Consider the following 15,631-nt stretch of genomic DNA (forward strand, 5'->3'; position numbering starts at 1 on the left):
GAGAGAGAGGAGCGGGGGGGACAAGACGAGTGGGGAACAGAGGGAAATGGGAGTGGAGTAGGCGGCGGTGGTGGCGGGGAACAGGGAATAGTGGATGACAGAGGAGCGTGGAGGGAGAGAAAGAGGGAGAAAGGAGGAGGAAAAGGGAAAGGGAGCGGGAGAGATGGGGGTGGCGGCTTGAAGAGAAGAGGAGAAAAATGAAGGGGAAAGGGTTTCCCTTATCTTGAAACGGAATGGGCCGGACCCGGTTCTTTTTTGGACTGGGTCAATTTTTGACCGGGCATTAAAAGAATGGGCTGGTCCGAAGTGTTGGTTAATTATTTGGAATAAGATGAATTAAATTGGGCTGGTAAATTAAAATGTGGACTGATTTATGAATTGGTCTGAAAATAGTATGGGTTGATTGGGCTACTGCGTTTAAATAAAGACCTACTTAAATAACTTGCGTTAAAATATTACGTAACATAAAATATGCAATTATTAGTGCTCAGATAAAAAATGGTGTTGTAATAGCCGTGCAATAATATTTCGAAAATCCACAGTAAATAAACACTATTATTTAATTATGCAAAGATAAATGCGATGCGTGTGCGTAAGCTGGTAAAATACCGAAATGATAAAAATTGTGAATTATAATAATATTGGTAACATAATAATAATAATAATAATAATAATAATAATAATAATAATAATAATAGTAATAATAATAATAGTAATAATAATAATGATGGCTAGTAACTGTAATAGAATAATGAAATGCCGGTATTGATAAGAGGCTAATAATTATAGTAAAAATATAAATATATATATTTTTTAATTTTCCAAAAATATTAGAAGCGTAAAATAGGTATTTCGGAGGAGAGGCCGGACAAAATTGAGTGTCAACAGAAGCCAAGAAAGTCTTACCCCTGTGGCTGTGATTCAGAGCATTAGATGAAGCATTTAGAAAAATGGAAAGGGAGGTAATTTGCTGTTAGAAGAAACGGGAGACAGAATCAAAGAATGAATAGACGATTTATAGTGATAAGAGAATTTTCTAATGCTATAATTGTTGTTCCTTCTCCACTAAGAAGAGAATCTCAAGATTGTAGGCTAATTTTTTGTGAGCTTTTGTTTTAGTTCAGCTTATGTGTTTGCGAAGTGATATTTTCAAGTTCAAATTGTAAGAAACAATTTTTTTTTTTGTTTTTTTTGTTTATGGATCGTGTAAAAGAAAGGTCTGATCTTTTATTTTCTTTCTATTTTTCCACAATTCTGTGTGTGAAAGTACTTGCTTGAAATAATTTTTTACTGTCAAGCTCTATCATTTTGTTATTTTTTATAATATTCAAATATTGAAAAAGGATCTTTTATTGATGAAATCGGTCATTCAAATTTCCTAGTAATGTATAACTTTAGACACAAACCTTCACTTCTACTTACTCTCTTGGCCTCCTCAGCCATTGTCTTACTCACATTCTTCCTTCTCTTAAGCTACCCAAATTCATCATCGTCCACAGTAGTAGTAGCGACTCCGCATATTCACGTTCACAAAAACATCCAATTAATAGCGCAATCCCATTGCGAGGGCACACTACACCCTGAACTTTGTGTTTCCACTCTCTCCTCATTCCCAGATCTCCACCGTAAATCCATTGCTGAGATCATTTCTTCTACGGTTAAAGTCGCAGTGGGCAAGGTCAGAGACTCTGCCCACAACTGCAGCGACCTGCGCCACCATATTCCGAAACTGGAGCCTATTGAAAGACGAGCACTGGAAGACTGTATTCAACTCTTGGGGGACACTATTTCTGAACTCAGAACCGCCCTCACTGATCTCTCACCAAAGAAATCTGCTTCCAAGCACTACAATGAAATCCAAACACTTCTCAGTGCTGCAATGACCAACGAGGACGCTTGCCTCGATGGACTTTTCTACAGTAAAAAGAACTTGAGCCGTTACGTTGATGACAATCTGCATACCATCGCTCACCACGTAAGCAACTCCCTGGCCATACTCAAGAAGATTAGGAGACCCTCATCTTCTGAAGAAGTGTTTCCTGAGTACGGAGCTATGAAAAATGGGCTCCCGAAATGGCTGAAGAGGCGGGAGAGAGCACTCCTGCAAGCTCCGGTGAACAAGACAACCTTCAATTTGATGGTGGCAAAGGATGGTACCGGTAATTTCACGACCATCAACGAAGCCTTAAGTGCAGCACCCAGCACCCAACTCCAGTAGCACAAGATTCGTGATATACATTAAGGAGGGATCTTACTTTGAATATGTTGAGGTAGGCAAGACGAAAACCATGATAATGTTTGTCGGAGATGGAATCGGAAAGACAAAGATAAAGGGAAAACGGAATCATGTTTATGGATGGACTACTTTCCGATCTGCTACCGTTGGTAAGTTTGTTTTTTTTGGCTTATCCTTTTAATTGCATGTATTTGATTGTATCTTGTGCATAAAGAATCTTTAACTCATTAGTGTAATTTATTCTTTAAAAGCCGTGCATATTATAACTTTAATTCGATTTTTCTAGTTAATATTTGTAAAAACTACCAAGTGGGACTACTAAAACCAATTAGAGAAATTACAATTTGACTAGTCTACTTGAAGCGCACAAAGGTACTCGTTGCATTTTGGTTCTTAGCTTATTACAATGCTTAAAGAAGATTACACACGCAAACTACAAAAAGAAATGCAATAGAAAAGGTTCACTTTGCCGAGCATCAACCAATTAAGAATATCCTATTGTTCTTTATCAAAGAAAAATTGGGTAGAATATACATGACATCAAGTGACACATCTGGCAATAGGTTAGTGGATTTTTAACATTAAATCCTAGAGGAAGAATCAAGAACTGTAAAGTCCGTGTTCGGATCTATTTATAAAGCTAAGACTTGTTCCCAACGTGCAACCTGTACATTAGTAAGGTCCACTAATATAGTTTTCACCACTAAGGTCCAATCATTTAAAGTCAAAAATGGGTCTGCCCTCTCATCTGCATTAGAAGACGTCTTGATTTCCTTTTTTTTTTTTGTTAATCGCTCTTAATCCTAACACTAATTCGAACACCAAGAATCTCACCAATCTTTTCTGTTTCTGGGAAACCCAAATAGGAGTGTGATTCCTTTTCGTGCTCACGAAAATAAAAATTTGCGTGTTGATTTAAGCAAACGCATCGTGGGCACATAATTCGTGACCATGTTCCCCTGAAATCTCTTACAATAATTTATTGCTTCCTCCATGTAGAGCTCAAAACCCAACCCCATCCAGCCTTAGCATGTTGCGGGGTTCCACACCCTAGCCTAGCCCATCCCTTCATTTTAAAGGACCTTCAAAATGCTAGCCTACGAGCATCAACTTTAATATTTTTAGTGGATACACATTCATCAAAGGAGCTTGAAACGATCAATAATAATTTTGCGCAAAGAAAGAAGATAGATTTCTTATATTCATCATTATGTTGATTAATGCATACAATTTTAATGTCACTATATATTACTAGTCACACTTTATACACAAAGTTGCGTTAGTTTTATATGTTCAAGCTACGAAATAAGAAGCGCGAGTTTGATTAACTAAGCGCCCTAAAATTAAAGTCCAGGACTATATAGCTAAGAGTATAAAGTTGTAAAATGGAGAAAATCGTGTTGCAGAAGAACCTCTAACCTTGTTACACTCACTTGTGAAAAAACACTTTTTAGTTTTTATTGATCTTGTTTTGTTTTTGTACCTTTTGTGTTAAAATTAATTAAATCTTTTGCTTAATTTTTGGGGAAACTTACACAATTACTAATAAATAAGTATTAAATTATATAATCTACAATTATTTTTTAATTTACAATATATACCCTATAAATGAGTAATAAAATAAAACTTTAAATATGGAATCTTCGTATAAATGTCTGAACATGGATTGGCATGAAGCAACCAAGCTGAGGTTGTTTCAAATCAACGAGATTGATGAATTTAGGTACAATGCCTATGAAAGTGCAACACTGTATAAGGAAAAGATGAAATACTATCATGACTCGAAGATCCTCAAAAGGGATTTTCAGCCGAAGGACTTGGTCTTGTTGTACAATTCGCGCCTAAAGTTCTTTCCGGGCAAGCTAAAGTCTCGATGGTCTGGTCCGTTTGAAATTGTAAGTGTTACCCCAAATGGAAGTGTCATTGAGGTGAAAACCGAGGATGACACTCGGACTTTTAAAGTGAATGCACAAAGAGTGAAGCACTATCATTGGTGCATTGATGATGGTAAAGTGGTTGATGAGTATCGTTTGAAATACGGTTCCTGAACTAGAAATTGAGGTATCACGTCGAGCCGTGACGTTAAACCAAGCGCTGTGTGGGAGGCAACCCACATTTACTGCTTTATGAGTACTTTAAATATCGTATTTCCTTTGTTTTCTTTTATGTTTTTGGTGTTTGTTGATGTGTTAGGATTCTGATGACAGAAGAGGCAAAAACAAAATAAGTGCTGAAGTTTGCAATGAAAGGACGCTCCATGTTACGCCCCGTAACTCATGTTACGGTTCGTATAATGGAGCGTAACAAAAAAAAGGGGGCAGAAATCACTGAAGGAGGAGGGGCAGGTGTTACGTCGACTCGCGTTACGGACCGTAACACATGAGCGTAACCTTGACAGAAATATGGGCAACAACTGGAAAATTTGCACCCGTTACGCCAGGTAATACGGACCGTAACACGAGCTACGGTCCGTCGGCAGTATTGCCATGTCATTAATGAAACATGAAAACGGGGTCGTTTGGGTAGACCGTAACACGAGTTACGGCTCGTACCTTGGGTTACGGTCCGTAACTCGAAGCGTAACGGTCGGGAACGTTTAAATACATCACCCGACGGTTACATTCCAAATTCAAACTACACAAAGAAAAACGGTCCCTTAACTCCCCCTCTCCTTCATAACCCTCCTCATCCTCTCTCTTTCTCTCCCTAACCATCTCTCCTCTATTACCCTACCATCGTTGTTGATTTGTTCTTGTGAAGTCCATCGCTGTTTCGGTTTAGTCGCAAGTGTTTCATCCAATTTTTGTCCACAATCAGGTATGACAATGTGTTGACTCTCTCTAGTCTTCTATCTATCGATAGGATTGGTATGATCTTCCATGATTAAAGTCGTATATCGTGCCATGTACTTCTGATTTTGAATGCTTTTGAATTCCCATGGATTATTGAGCGGGAATTGACAAAGGTGGGGGGTTGGGTTTGGTATGATAGCTGTTTGAAGGACTCGTGGGCTCAAGGACATTGTTTCCCACTGAGTCGGAGGGCATCCCGATTGAAAGTTTCACTTGTGAATCTAGTAAATTGGTTTGCCCGCCAACTATTCGACAAAATGTTTCAAAGAAAACTTTGCAAAAGTCGGGTGAAGTCTGAGTAACCCGAGGTATGTGAGGGGACCAACTGGTGTTTTATACCATACACCAAGGATCGTAAGGTTGAAAATCTTGGCCTCGTGCTTAAATGAAACAATTTGGCTACGATGAGGAATCTGTTGAATTGCTGCCCGACGCTCAGTGTTCCGGGCTGTAACATGTGTTACGGACCGTAACACCCATGATTTCCATAAAAACTTTTTGGAAATTTGGGTCAGGTTACGGTCAGGTGTTACGGACCGTAACACGTTTGACGGTCGGTAACATCATACCGTAACACCTATGATTTCCAAAAAACTTTCTGGAAATTTAGGTCACGTTACGGTAAGCTGTTACGGACCATAACACGTATGACAATCCGTCGAACGTGTTACGGTCCCTGTGTTATAAATGAACAAAATGAGTTATGGTTGAAGATACGGCCCGTAACACCATCGACGGTCCGTCGACCATGTTACGGTGCATGAGCTAATTGAAGTCCTGAACTTCAACCAATAAGTTGTATAATTGAAAAGCTTTTTGTGTATCATAGCTAAATTTGCCTTCAACAGGTATGGGTAACCCAAGGCAAGGAAATAAGGTTGCACCCAAGGTTGCCGGCAGAGGAAAAGGTCGCAGTGCAAGCAAAGTAACCTCACGGTTGCGCGATGAAGATCAACTCAAAGACACAAGGGCTATAAAGAAGCCCGCTGCACATAGCAGGCCAGCCTCACCATCCGAAAGTTCCTCCTCGTCTGATGAGGAGGGTTCTTCTAGTTCGTTAAGCCATAGTAGACCAAGGGAGGCTGTCACACCACCACACCGGCCACAACCACCCATTAGACAGCCTACTGCGGGAGGAGCGCGAGCAGGAAAGAAGAGAGACTGACATCCGGATGAGGGTTGTGTATGAGCAGGACTTCCGGTTTTCTATGGAGGGGTCTGAAGAACTGTACAACAAAGGGTGTGAGCTAGCAAAGCATGAGGGGCAGAACCCGAAGAGAAGTATTTTCGAGGAACGGAACGTCAGCTTCGATGGTCTCGATGGATATCCGGGCATCCGTGACACTCTCCGCTTCCACAAGTTAGAGTTTTTGAAAAACCACGTGGGGTCCTACATCCCGGCTCTTGTTCGGGAATTCTACGATTCCTATGGGGCTGCTGTATTCAACGCACAGAAAAAAAGGGCAGCGCGCAACTCAAGTGCCGACCATGAATGAGGTGGTAGTGCGCAAAAAGAAGATTGATATTTCTCTGATGGCCATCAATAAAGTACTATTCGGGGATGATTATATTGTGCCTACAGTGGCGGAAGAAGGAGAGTTTGTCTACAAAATTACAGAGAAAGATACAATCCCATTTAGAAAATGAGTGGCCTCAGTGATTGCACGGTCGGCAGATCCCGAATGGGCAATAGTGCTAAAGTTGACAGCCACTACTAGGATTTGGAAAAACACCCTCACACCTAAGGCAAAGTTTTGGTGGCAGATTGTTTTGTTCCGCATCCGTCCTACCCAGGCAGATAATTATTTGACCCCGGACAGAGCTGTTCTTGTGGCTGCCCTTATGTCGAGGTATAAGATCAACATCGGAAGACGGGTAGCCGTAGATCTCCAGGAGAGAGCCACACAACCAGCCACTTCCCTGATTCATCTATGTTTGCTCACATTTTTATGCCTGCGAGAGGAACCAGAACCCCTCCCCTTTATCGACCACAGTGTGATCGCCAGGAGTATCTATGACATCAGAAAGGGCAGAGATGATATGTTGGGCCAAGGTACAATGCCATTTGCCTCGTCTTCTGATGTGCCGGAGGGGCCAATGGGATCAGATGTTCTACCCTTAGCTATCATGGGTGCTGAGGCAACTGTTGCGGGTCAGCCCACAGATTCTGAGGCTCCACCAGCTGACTATGCTCCACAGACCATGCCAGCTCCAGCTCCAGCTCCAGCTCCACCTACTTCGGGAGGTCCCACCTCTTCCACTGGAGCGAGCCCAGCACCGGCTCAGCCTATACCGGGATTCCCACCCGAACTTGCGAGAAAGATGATTTTCGACAGAGAGAATTTGGGGCAGTGGTCCTGCAAGCAGATAGAACAGATAGGCAGGTCAAACAGATCATGACCGAGCTGAAATTGTACACAAAAAAGGCTATTGATGCAGCTTTAAGGCCGATAAAAGAACAGATGCCTGATAACCACCTACAGATCCACTCTCGGATAGATGGTATTGAGTACAGAATGACGGAGTTGACTAAGACACACCCGTTGTGGAATTGGGGACTGTTCGGAGTGAGTTGCAGACACTAAAGGATGATGTGCAGAAATTGAAGGCACAGGAAGTGGCTGTTGTGACGGACCAGATTTCGAAAGTACACACAGAGTTGGTACAGAGCTTGTATCAGCCGGTTCATAGTCTACTTGGGGATGATGAGATCGAGAAAACGATCGATGGGGAGCAAGAGGAGGAGTTGGAAGAGGATACCTACTCTTCGGCTAAAGGGAAGCGCAAGAGAGTCACGCTAGATGATGAAAACCTTGATCCCATTCTCAAGAGTCTTGATCCGTTTGATGTCATGGGCCTACAGAATGAGGAAGAGGAGCGGTGAACATTGAAGAAGATCCGACATGAGTCCCGGCTGAGTTCTGACACCACTGGAGCGACTTCTAGCTCAGCCCATCCCATTGAGACTAGGACTTCTAGTGTTGGCAAGCTCGATACCACTATTGCTCCTACCTCCGAGGTTATCCAGCCTCATGATGCTGCAGCAGATCCAAGCGCCTAGTGCGCTCCAGGGTGGCCCTACATTCTATTGATGGATTATATAGATGCCTTTGGGGGGGTGTAGGGTAATTGCTAGTATTGTTGGTATTATTTTGGTATCGGATATTGTTTTTGTTTTTGTTGGTATTGTTTTTATCTTAAATTGTGATATTAAGTATGTGTTTAGGACTCTCTTCGGCTGTTCTTTGCCATGTGTTCTTTTCCCGAAGAGTGTTATTTTATGTTGAACCTGGCATATTTAGGATGTTTAGTTAAAAGTAAAGTAAGGATGACTTAAGTGGTGGTGGTCCGTGTTTTCTGGCATAGCTAAAAGTGTTTTACAAGTCAATGATATCCCTCCGAAAAATAATTTGTGATGTACATTAAGAATGGGTTGTTAATATTGACATGTATGGTTCTTTTAATGACATTGCAAATAAAGGGTGTCCATGTGTGTGAAATCTTCAAACGGAAGTCAAGTCAGGGTATTAAAACAATCCTTATGCCATTGTGTAGTGAGTTCTTAGTTTCTATTTGTGTATGATGCTTGTAATCTAGAACTTGCCCGGTTGGTCATGGGTAAATTTGAAGGAGAGTTTGATTGTGAAGTGATCTTAGGCTTTCTTTGTATTGACTCCAGAGCCTATTTATCTTAAATGAGCCTAGTCTGTACAGAAACTGATCCCTAGTCTCCCATTTTGAGCTTGTAGACTTTTTATTTGATTAGTCGTTAACTAACCTACACCCCTTCTGTGAATAAACCCATTTGGCACTAAGTCCCTCTTTGACACTAAAGAATGACAAAAGAGGTTAAAAGCATAAGTTGGGGGTGATAAGCGAAAGATGCGGAAAATAAGGCTAAAAGCCTAAGTTGGGGGTGATAAGTGAAAGATGCGGAAAATGAGGCCAAAGGCCTGTTGGGGGTGATCGTGAGTATTGCGGGGCATGATTCGGTGTGGTTAGAATAGATATGAAAATAAAAATAAAAAATAAAAATAAAATAGTGCGGGGACCTCCACTGAAGTTGTCTCAATCTCGGTAGCAGCAACAATAAAAGGGTCTGAACGGATTCTCGCAACCCAAATGTCATCATCAGCGTCATCCCTCAGACCTCGAGCCTCGGATGTACCTGCTGCATCCTTCGAACTTTTCTTTCTTTTATGACCCCTAGAAGACTCAGGTTTCTTTTTCTTCTTTTCAGCCTCGGTAATAAGCCGCGCTGATTCTGAAATATCAAAATTCAAACCCGGTGTGGAAGGTTCATCCGCTGGCACGGGCCGAGGGGTCGAAAAATCTCTTACCAAACCTGAATATCGAAAGAAGGTTAGTTCAGAAAAGAGTTGAACAGAAGAAAATAACATGAAGCGAAGGAAAGAGAAAAATACCGTGGTTTTGTGCTGACCACCTTTCTTGGGACATGTCTTTCCATGTCCACTCTTGGTGCGGATGTTGGCTTATGATACTGTCGATCCACCTAGGAAATCGGGGGGTCGCCTCCGGAACAAAGCCAACAGCTGAAACATCGGACATAGTTAGGGGAATGATCAAAGGCTCATAAAAGGGGAATAAGCTCTATAAAACTTACGTTTATCGTTCCACCTTTCAGGAAAAGGCATGAACTCCGCCGGTATGATATTCGCGGTCCTGACCCGAACGAAACGCTCATACCAGCCTCGATCCCTGTTCTCATCAACACAAGAAAAAATAGGGTTCCTCCCTCGTTTGGCGAGCTTTATAACTCCGCCATGAAAGATCCTCAGGCAGTATAGCCAGATCAGATGGCGCAGGGTGAAGTCGACATTAGCATTGTTGGCCAGAAGGCGAAGGCAGGTCACGATCCTCCAAACGTTCGAACCAATTTGAGCGAGGCACACTTTATATTTTCGGCACATCTCAAGGATGACCAGGTCTATTGGAGGGTCGAGCTTGAAAGTAAAAGGGTATGTATAAATATACAAGAACCCCTCCCTAAAGTAGGTGATTGCTTCATCATCACCGAGAGCAATGATCTCTATAGGACGGTTGTCCCAACCGCAGTCAGTTCGGACTCAGGGAAGGTGCCCCTCTTTGATCGATGAGGGGTAACACCTGATGTCGTAGCCCCGATTAGACTTTTTTATAGTCGTTTAAACGACGAACTCGTGATTGAAATTATATTTCCAAGGGATTATGTCCTTGGCCTGGGGTTCGAAGGAGCTAGCTTGTGCTTTGTCCCTGAGGCTGGCGACAACCTCGACATTCGGAGAAGAAATCGAAGGAACGTTTTGGGGAGTAGAATTGGTGTTCGTTGCCATTTCGTGAGTTTTGAAGATCAGAGTATGAAAGATTTGAAGACGGAAAGAATGAAGATACGAAGACCTGAGTATAAAGATATGAAGATTTAAAGACTAAAAATATGAAGATATGAAGATTTGGAGATGAAGTTATGAAGGATTAAAGAAAATTTTCTCGGAAAATATCGAAGGCTCAGAAATTCGAAAGAAAATTTAAGAAGAGGAGCAAGAGGAGAGAGACGATCAAAGAGATGAAAGGTAAAAAGTGAAAAGTGAAAATGACTGTGATGCCTTTTTATAGATAAAACTTTGAGGCCGTTACTGAAGGGTCTTCCAACCAAAGGAAGACATGTGTCCGAAGTCAGAGAGACGTGACCTGAAGAGACGTTCCGTTTCCCGCATGTTTTCAAAGGGAAGCTTTCTAAGGAAGTCACCGAGGTTATCGATCCACTTCCTGTCACTTCGGTGTAACTTCGATCCGAGAAGTGTGAGGACTATCTGTATACGGTAAAAACCAAAGCAATCTGTTTACGGTGAAAATCGGAGTAAATATCGAATCTGTCTGATGCGAGGTCGAAGAGGAACGAGATCTTTAGTCTCGAGTAAGATCGAAGGGAACGGGGGCCAAGGAGACGTAAACTTTCCAAACTAAGTGTCAAAAATCGAGGATATGTTAATAGGCTCGGAAACCCGAACCTGGAGGAAAGACACTCAGCATAAGTTCGGAGTATCCATTACAAGCCAGTTTACACGTCGCCTAACCGCCCCATCATTTGCGCTGACATCCGTACGGGATCTCTGACATCCGTACGGGCGCCGTCTTATCCATTTTAGGGTTTTCTTAAAAAGGTTTTTTTTAGATTGTACTAAGGCCCATCTATTTTTAACTATAAATAGGGATGTACCCCCTTCATTTTAGGGCTAGCCTTTTCTGAATATTCATATACTTGTAACCTGAAAAAGAGAGAAAGGAGTTTTCTTATTGATTGGCTCGGGTCAGAGAAGCTATCTCAAAATCGGACCAAATTCTCATAGTCTTCATTTCGATTTCTTGGGCTTTTCTTTCTCTTATTTCATCAATATAACGTTTATTATTGCATACTATTATTGTACATAACTTACTAATCTAGCCGCATATCCTATAAACCACATATAAATTTAATTGTTACTGTTTTAAGGGTAAACAGAGATCTTTATAATTAGGAATATGTAAATCTTTATAATTAGGAATATGTATTAGATAATGTAATGAACCCTAGTAAATTAGATGATATGAGTACTGCACTAGTAAACCTTATCCAACCTAAATGATACAACAAGTTTTAAAAGCCAAGTAGGTTCGTAATAAAAGTAGTCGCAACTACTGTTTAATTAATTTAATAAAGTGTACAAAGATTTGGTTTGCAAATGGAAGTTTGCAGATATAATGGGTTCACGATTAAGACACTTACTGTTTCCATTTCTAAGGTACTGTTTCCATTTCTAAACAACGTGAGTGATTGCAAACATTTTCCTATAATAAGTAAAGGCAACTAGCATACGAGGAGCCATTTTACCGAACGAGGCAACTATATAGCCGTCCTGAGAATAACAATCCCATTGCCACTACCCGATAGGCCGACACATCAGTTGCCATAAAAAAAAAATGTTGAAGTTTGATGGACATATAGAACGAGGCCAAAGCTAAGCGTTTTTTTAACTTGAGAAATGCGGCAACCTCTACATTAGACCAGGGAAAAGTGTCCTTAATTATCTAAAAGATCGGTTGGAAGTGAAGCGAGCTGGGCAAACTTTTAATAAATTGACAATAGTAGCCTGTACGGCCCAATAAGCCACAAATATACTTCAGAGTGTTAATGGTACGATTCTATGGAGACCATTAACATCCCTTCACAAAAAAGGTTGAGGGGCATGATTCAGTAGCCTTAATTTTCAGGAACAACTTGTAATTCCTTGAAAGAGATAATATGAACATATAAGCACCCAAATTGACATTTTGGAACACTTAGCAACAAAAAATGTTCTGATCGAAAAACAAATAGTGAGTGATGAAAACGGTCTTGCCAAGTCTGGATAGAAAACAAGGAGAAAGCAGCGGAGGAAGGCTTGAAAATGGTTCATGGTGGCTTGAAATGTAGATGTAGACACTACAACGAATTCGTATTCATGGGTTTGAATGATATCTTTTCATTATCATGCGGATGGATACTAATTTTGTGAGAGTCACCTGGTAAGTCTAATTTAAAGGAGGAGGAAACACCCATGATAGTCCATATCATGTTGTATATGAATTTTTCAACTACAACATGCACGAACCTTGCAAGGTTTTTTTTGTGGGTTAATTTTTAGGTGGGTAAGTTGTAAAAATCCCAAATATTATCTTTTAATGCTAAGAATGACCGTAGAAGAATTTATATTTTGGTAATTTTGTACAAAGTTGTTTATGAAAATGAAAAATTGTTGATAAAATTATTAAAAATTAAAATAATGAATGCAAATCTGTTATACCCCGTATATTTATACGTCAAAATTATCCGCAAACAAATTGACTCAAGCTAAGGGCGGAATTATTTTCGGACTCGAGATAGAAATCTTTAATTTTCAATTTTAATTAAAACATAAATTGTTTATAAATTTTATTTAGTATAGAAATATTATTGGAGATTAGTAGCTAATTAATTATGATTAGATTATTAAGTAGGGATTAGTGATTAATTAAAATTAATTAATTTAAATATGCTTGTGGGCCCCACCCGAAAAAAAAAAAGATAACAACTCAAGAAGGCATTTGATGATTCCTAGATGGAGGTGGCACGTGTCAATAATAGGGCCACCATATATATACTTAATTGGTGATGAACAAACCTTAGTTATTCATTCATTTTTTCAAATTAACTTAGCAAAAAAAAAAAAGAGAAGGTAAAGCTCCCATGGCTGCTCTCGGCCAGCCATGGTGAGTGAGGAGAAAATAAATTTTTGAATGTTTTGAGCAAATTTCAAGTGTAGTACAAATTCAAGGAGGTGATAGCAACATTGGATTTTAAGTTGGAGAAGAAGAAATTGCGAAATCGGAGCAATTGAGCGTAGAAATTCCTCTGAGAAAATTGTGGTAAGATTTTCTTATTTTATGATGTAATTGTATTACTAGTGTTGTAATGGAATTATTAAAATTGGATTGGACGGAATTGGAAGAAAGAAAATGCATAAAATTGACGTTATATGAAATTGTGGGCTGAAATGAATTTAGAGAAGTTGTTGGATTGTTGGGATTGTTATGAGCTGAGTTGGGAGAATTTTGTATGTATATATCCATTTTTGGTATTTCTGTGTTAACAGGGCAATAATTGGAAATTCGGGATAGACGAATATATAGGGGAAATGCTGCCCGATTTTCGTTAAGTCCCTAACTAACAAAAACCCTAAATGAGAATGTATAAGCTAAAATATAGGTTCTATAAGAAATGGGCTATAGATTTACGAACTAGAAAGTATAGTTACTAACGATAACGTTACTCTTATATTAAATAGGCTAAAAGAGCGACGAGGCGAACGGATTTACGAATAGTCGCTAACAGGTATGTAAAGTTGTCCCTTCTTTCTTTTGGCATGTCTTAGATATAAGTGACGAATGATATGAGCTTTGGGATAGTTCCATTCATAAGTTTCGAGTGTGATTCATGATTCCTATTCACTTCTTGATGTTAGAACTCTTGAAATGATTGAGCTTCCCTCGAGTCCTCTATACGTTGGATAGTAGTTGATGTGTAAAAGTTCCTATTCTTAAAGACTATATAATGATTAATGTCCTTGACTTCCAATAGCTGTTTTGCATTATCTTGGCACATGACGTATGATTCCCGAGGCTCTATTTGATATAGTTCTTATTGACATCCATACTTACCATGACTATTGTCTTGATATTTGAGTGCTAGTTAGTCCACTGATTCTATTGAGTCTCAGATGATGATGTAGTGGTATATGGTTGCTCATGATATTCTACTCGTGCATACTGTTATTGTATCATTCACCGAGTCCCGGGTCGGGTTTGTATTCGTGCACAGTTTCACTGCATTGTTCACCGAGTCCCTCACTAGAGGGCCGGGTACGTTATATGATGATATGATGATATGATGATATGATGATGTGATGATACGATGATATGATTATGGCACCGAGTCCCATGATGGGCCGGGTACGGTATACGTGTATACGACTTTATTCACCGAGTCCCTCACTAGAGGGCCAGGTACGGTATATGTATATGATGATATGATTTTATTCACCGAGTCCCATAATGGGCCGGGTACGGTATATGATAATGATATGCATGATTTTGTTTCGTAAGGCACAGGTACAGTGATTTCTTGATTATCATACTTGTCTTCTGGAATCTCTACTTCAGTTATGATCTTCCTTATTGTATTTCATGTTTTATATACTCAGTACATATTCCGTACTGACCCCCTTTCTTTGGGGGGCTGCGTTTCATGCCCGCAGGTACAGATAGTCGGTTTGGCGACCCTTCAGCATAGGACTTCTACTCAGCTGTTTTGGAGAGCTCCGTTGTTCCGGAGTCTAGACCTTTGGTTCAGATCTTATGACGTATATGTATATGTTTACCTAGGGGTACGACGGGGCCCTGTCCCGTTATATTTCGCTACTAGTACTCTTAGAGGTCTGTGGACATATGTGTGGGTTGTGTATAAGTTCTGTTCAGCTGTGTCTGTACGATGTGCAATGACATAATGTTCGTCTGTAGTGGCAGCCTTGTCGGCTTGCATATGATATTGATATGTAGTGGCAGCCTTGTCGGCTTGCGTATCATTTCATGATTTGATTAGTTGTCCGTTGATTTGGAAGTATATATATATATATATATATATATATATATATATATATATATATATATATATATATATGATGATGATGTTACGAACTTTGGAGTTCCTTTATAAGCTTTCGTATTGTCGTAGTTTCAGTTTGATGTTATATGTAACAGGTTGGTATACGGGTGCCCAGTTCGGGCACCAGTCACGGCCTACGGGGTTGGGTCGTGACAAAATCAATTGATAAAAAAACTGAGTAAATATCGTTTTGGTCGATTTATTTGATCTGAACATTAAGTTACATCTTTCGCACAAAAAAAATATGTTAGCCATTGTGAGGTCCCAATACAAACATTTGATTATGGCCCTAAAAAAAAGCTTGGGGTCGATTGGGAAACTATTTTT

General features: G+C 40.1%; 1 long non-coding RNA gene and 1 pseudogene across 1 annotated transcript; both read left to right on the forward strand.

Annotated features, from left to right (window-relative positions):
- Positions 1 to 948: 948 nt before the first annotated feature.
- LOC132626838 (probable pectinesterase/pectinesterase inhibitor 39) lies at positions 949 to 3,253 on the forward strand (annotated as a pseudogene).
- Positions 3,254 to 13,309: 10,056 nt separating this feature from the next.
- On the forward strand, positions 13,310 to 15,239 carry LOC132626845 (uncharacterized). Its single transcript, XR_009577656.1, has 3 exons — positions 13,310 to 13,509; positions 13,929 to 13,975; positions 14,898 to 15,239. It is a non-coding gene; the product is annotated as an uncharacterized LOC132626845 (long non-coding RNA).
- The last annotated feature ends 392 nt before the right edge of the window (positions 15,240 to 15,631 follow it).

The sequence above is a fragment of the Lycium barbarum genome, chromosome 1 (genome assembly GCF_019175385.1).
Source record: "Lycium barbarum isolate Lr01 chromosome 1, ASM1917538v2, whole genome shotgun sequence".
Classification (NCBI taxonomy): Eukaryota; Viridiplantae; Streptophyta; class Magnoliopsida; order Solanales; family Solanaceae; genus Lycium; species Lycium barbarum.